Source organism: Mizuhopecten yessoensis, unplaced genomic scaffold (genome assembly GCF_002113885.1).
Source record: "Mizuhopecten yessoensis strain PY_sf001 unplaced genomic scaffold, ASM211388v2 scaffold10959, whole genome shotgun sequence".
Lineage (NCBI taxonomy): Eukaryota > Metazoa > Mollusca > Bivalvia > Pectinida > Pectinidae > Mizuhopecten > Mizuhopecten yessoensis.
The window spans coordinates 371,715-378,023 of record NW_018408807.1 but is presented as its reverse complement, the minus strand read 5'-3'; positions in this window follow the sequence as shown (position 1 = coordinate 378,023).

Below are 6,309 nucleotides of genomic sequence, written 5' to 3'. Positions count from 1 at the left end.
GGGGGGGACGACACCTACAACAAAGTCGTTGGGTGTTGGAATCCTTTGTATCAGAATTAGCTGCTACTATCTGTGTTATGATTGGAGAACGACTGAGGTTTGTATTGTATGACTTAAGAGGGAAGAGTATGTGTTGTGATAGGTGCATGAGTGATGATATACATGTAGTTAGATGATTGGCTGAAAACAACACATATTACGATGACGATATTCGCTGGTTGGCTAAGGACAACCCTCATGATGAAAAGTAAGGTGATTGGTTACATCCTGAGACAATGGATTACGTTCATTGCGTAGGGCCTGTTAAATTCGCGAATTCTTTCCGCGACAAAACCTGTATGCTGTGTATGCCATCCCTCTCGCGATGTCGTGACTGATATGTTGTTTTGTGTATATGAAGGTATGCGAGATTTACCTGTTGGCGTTTGACAGTGGGTCATTATTCATTACAAAGCTAGTCAAGGATTGGAGTAATTGTTCATTTTGTACATTATTTTCATCCGGAATCATAGTTTGATGATTAACCAGGTGCGAGTGTGAGCATGTAACGGCGGCTGTGAAAGCTGTTTAGAATTTGTACTTTGTTTTAATGGATACCGATTGATTACAGAGTGAACGATCCAACTTCTCAGTTGTTCTTAAGGTACAATGTATATATGCATGTAAAACTGTATATGTACTGTGAAAAACCGGAACATGTCGCCATTTTGAATTGTTAATTTTGTACAGTGGTATGGGAGATTACCCATGACCATATATATATATATATATGAGCTGTTTTTGTACAGTTATATAATGTGGTTTACGATAGATAATAAACGTTTATGGTTCTGTTTCTCACACTGTTATTATATTTATTAAACAATAGATGGTAGTGATTTATTATGTTTGCAATCTATTTCTTTCAGACGGTATCTGTGATTTTACAAACATGTTTTGATTGTTAAAAAATCTAATATATTTTAATTGTTTATGAATGATTGGAAATTATATTGCGAAGCCTCAATATTGTAATGAGATGTGTTATTGACACTCATTTCACCATGGACGAATTACAACACTGGAACTTTTTCATTATATCCAAGGAAAATCAATATTTTGCAATTTTGAAACGAAATTGAAACACCAAGTCATCTGAACATTTGCTATTGTCCTAGAATTGAATAGGTTTTTGATTTATAAATCTATTGTTTCTTTATTTTATCTGATGGTGTTGAAAGATTGGTTTTATTTGGCATTGTTCACTGTAGAGAAACCACTTGATTAACGTAGTTAATGGTTAGGTATGTAGGGCCACCATCAGTGGTGTCCACTGTACGTGTGGGATGGGAGAATTGTGTACCTGGGTGTGACTTGTAACATCTTCTGTGGTACGTACGTGGGAGAAATTGTCGACCTGGTCGCGGAAATATTTGTATTATCTTTTTGGAATCATTTTCATTCATCATGCATTTCTGTAAGTAACAGAAAACACATACTCTTTATACTATCGTTTCATTTATATTTGATCAGATTTTCGATTTAAAAAATAAATATTTTCATAAAAATATTTGATTTGTGTTTGTGATACATTACTACTATTGACGTTGTTGATGCACATTATTTTTATTTGGTATATTGTATGATGTGGTATATTATATAATATTTCCTCTCTTTCGCCCTTTAAATAACAAGTTTCATTTTTATGACGTTTCTGTTTAATGTTCTATACAGCAATCTTACATCTAAATCTGATGAATTTTGCTGTCTTTGCGTTTTTATGACAACGTTTTCTGGTCTTTCCTTCTCATCACGTTTAATTCGTCCCAAATTGAAGAAGTTTTTTCATTTCATAAATGAATATTCTGTACTTAGTACCATACTAGCAAAATAACCGGATGCTGTTTCGTATGTATGATCCTAAGTCATCGCTAGCTGTTTTTATTTTATTTAACAATACAAGTTCTGCATACAAACTTGGATGATGAGTTGATCTTGTCCAAAATGTATTGTCATTATTGACCGTTGAGCTATTTTGGTAATCGATTTCAATAGAGTTGGGTTACTTATTAAATCATTATCAACAACCTTGAAAGTCGGTAATCTTAGAATAATTTATGTAAATGAAAATGCATAACAGGTAAGTCATGTGCTTAAGGTTAGAGGGTTACACTTATTTTTTTGTTGTTCATTTATTATGTTAAAAACTTATCTAGTGCAGTGTAGTGTAAAACAAAGTCTCTATCTATTTAAAACAATACCATTTACACCTGTTTTTATTTAAATTTCCTCTCTCCATGAACAAATTAACTTTTTGTTTACGTCAGAAACAAATATTAAAACATACTTATCCCGATAAAAGATAAAAGTGTTTTTCTCAACACTGAAGAAACACTATTTTCGAAAGACGGGATAGTTTACGGTGTACTGATACGACACAGGGGTCAACACTGGGAAACGCTGTCTGCGATAGTTTACAGTGTACTGATACGACACAGGGGTCAACACTGGAAAACGCTGTCTGAGATAGTTTACAGTGTACTGATACGACACAGGGGTCAACACTGGGAAACGCTGTCTGAGATAGGTTACAGTGTACTGATACGACACAGGGGTCAACACTGGGAAACGCTGTCTGAGATAGGTTACAGTGTACTGATACGACACAGGGGTCAACACTGGGAAACGCTGTCTGAGATAGGTTACAGTGTACTGATACGACACAGGGGTCAACACTGGGAAACGCTGTCTGAGATAGGTTACAGTGTACTGATACGACACAGGGGTCAACACTGGGAAACGCTGTCTGAGATAGGTTACAGTGTACTGATACGACACAGGGGTCAACACTGGGAAACGCTGTCTGAGATAGTTTACAGTGTACTGATACGACACAGGGGTCAACACTGGGAAACGCTGTCTGAGATAGTTTACAGTGTACTGATACGACACAGGGGTCAACACTGGGAAACGCTGTCTGAGATAGTTTACAGTGTACTGATACGACACAGGGGTCAACACTGGGAAACGCTGTCTGAGATAGTTTACAGTGTACTGATACGACACAGGGGTCAACACTGGGAAACGCTGTCTGAGATAGTTTACAGTGTACTGATACGACACAGGGGTCAACACTGGGAAACGCTGTCTGAGATAGTTTACAGTGTACTGATACGACACAGGGGTCAACACTGGGAAACGCTGTCTGAGATAGTTTACAGTGTACTGATACGACACAGGGGTCAACACTGGGAAACGCTGTCTGAGATAGTTTACAGTGTACTGATACGACACAGGGGTCAACACTGGGAAACGCTGTCTGAGATAGTTTACAGTGTACTGATACGACACAGGGGTCAACACTGGGAAACGCTGTCTGAGATAGTTTACAGTGTACTGATACGACACAGGGGTCAACACTGGGAAACGCTGTCTGAGATAGTTTACAGTGTACTGATACGACACAGGGGTCAACACTGGGAAACGCTGTCTGAGATAGCTTACAGTGTACTGATACGACACAGGGGTCAACACTGGGAAACGCTGTCTGAGATAGGTTACAGTGTACTGATACGACACAGTGGTCAACACTGGGAAACGCTGTCTGAGATAGTTTACAGTGTACTGATACGACACAGGGGTCAACACTGGGAAACGCTGTCTGAGATAGTTTACAGTGTACTGATACGACACAGGGGTCAATACTGGGAAACGCTGTCTGAGATAGTTTACAGTGTACTGATACGACACAGGGGTCAATACTGGGAAACGCTGTCTGAGATAGTTTACAGTGTACTGATACGGCGCAGGGGTCAACACGTACTGGGAAACGCTGTCTGAGATAGTTTACAGTGTACTGATACGACACAGGGGTCAACGCTGGGAAACGCTGTCTGAGATAGTTTACAGTGTACTGATACGGCGCAGGGGTCAACACTGGGAAACGCTGTCTGAGATACAAATTAACAACACATGACCACAATGTTAAACTATCCCGAAGACAGACTAGCGACACATCGCAGAAGATTCAATTTTCTGCTGCAGGAAGTATTCACCATCGTTTGATTGTAGAGCTCTATTCATAGACAGAACGATAATTCTGACGAATGCCTTATAGATGATATACCTACACAACTGTTTCCTGTGTCCGGTTTAGTTTAATCAACTACGGTGTCTTGCACGAGAAGTAGAGCGCTTCATGTCACTGTACACTTGGATATAGACAAGCGTGGCCAATACTAATAGACAACTGAAACCGATGAAATTCCGAAACAAAAGGAAAGCGTCATGTACGAATTGAAATCCTACAAACCCCACACAAAATAGCAATTTATAGCAAAATAAGATCTATATAATACGTTTTGCCTTTTTAATTATTTTGTAGACTTGATCATTGTCAATTGTCTGTAAAAGGTTGATGATGTACTTGAGACAACACGCACTGAAGTACCCGGATAAGACACGTCATTCAGCTGCCGCACCACAGTGAAGCCTGTCGGTAATTTCAATCAGATTTAACTGTCGTCTGCTCCGCCATGCCACGAGCACATTCCCGTTATGTTTTGATATATTTTTGATCGCAGGTATTTTTGGAAACCGGCATTTTGTTTAGTATTTCATTTATTCTTACAAAGAAACACAATTTCTTTGCTACATGTGCTATTTCTTGACTCCCCACACCAGTTTTAATCACGGGTCAACATGAAGATGACCATTGAATGAGACTGGTTGGCTTCACCGCTTCCTTTGTAACGCGCAGATGCATCAAATTTCCTCTGTACAGCCATGGACTAGGAGCGGAAATCAATTACCCGGGATTGTCCTAATGGATGTCTGAGACTTTAACCTTTTCAGGTGGCGTGGTTTGAGCCCCTAGAACATGCATCAAGGGCCAATCATTATGGCTGGAGTATAGTCCAACTCATTGATCTTTAACACTTGGTCTGGTTACGGCTAGTTTGATATCTCGGACGCCAATAGAAACATGGATGATTTATTCTGCACTTACCATTCCCTGAAACGGTAGATGACACAACGGGCAGACTGAACTCTTTATTATATACTTACTATTCTTTATAATGACAGAGGACATCAGCGGCATATCGACTCAAAAAAAGCACGCTGGTTCTTTATAACCATATAGTACCTTATAATGACAGACGACACATACGAATTATCGATCTTTCTTATAAACTTACAATTCCTTGTAATGACAGACGACACAAACGAATCATCGATCTTTCTTATAGACTTACAATGCCTTATAATGACAGGAGACACATACGAATTATCGATCTTTCTTATACACTTTCCAATTCCTTATAATGACAGACGACACATACGAATTATCGATCTTTCTTATACACTTACAATTCCTTATAATGACAGACGACACAAACGAATCATCGATCTTTCTTATACACTTACAATGCCTTATAATGACAGGCGACACATACGAATTATCGATCTTTCTTATACACTTACAATTCCTTATAATGACAGACACCATAAACGAATTGTCTCTCTTTCTTATACACTTACAATTCCTTATAATGACAGACGACACATACGAATTATCTATCTTTCTTATACACTTACAATTCCTTATAATGACAGACACCATAAACGAATTGTCTCTCTTTCTTATACACTTACAATTCCTTATAATGACAGGCGACACATACGAATTATCTTTCTTTCTTATACACTTACAATTCCTTATAATGGTAAACGACACATACGAATTATCTATCTATCTTATACACTTACAATTCCTTATAATGACAGGCGACACATACGAATTATCTTTCTTTCTTATACACTTACAATTCCTTATAATGGTAAACGACACATACGAATTATCGATCTTTCTTATACACTTACAATTCCTCATAATGACAGACCACACATACGAATTATCGATCTTTCTTATACACTTACAATTCCTCATAATGACAGACCACACATACGAATTATCGATCTTTCTTATACACTTACAATTCCTTATAATGACAGACGGCACATACGAATTATCGATCTTTCTTATACGCTTACAATTCCTTATAATGACAGACAGCATAAACGAATTATCGATCTTTCTTATACCCTTACAATTTCTTATAATGACACACGACACATACGAATTATCTATCTATCTTATACACTTACAATTCCTTATAATGACAGACGACATACACGAATTATCTATCTTTCTTATACACTTACAATTCCTTATAATGACAGGCGACACATACGAATTATCGATCTTTCTTATACACTTACAATTCCTCATAATGACAGACCACACATACGAATTATCGATCTTTCTTA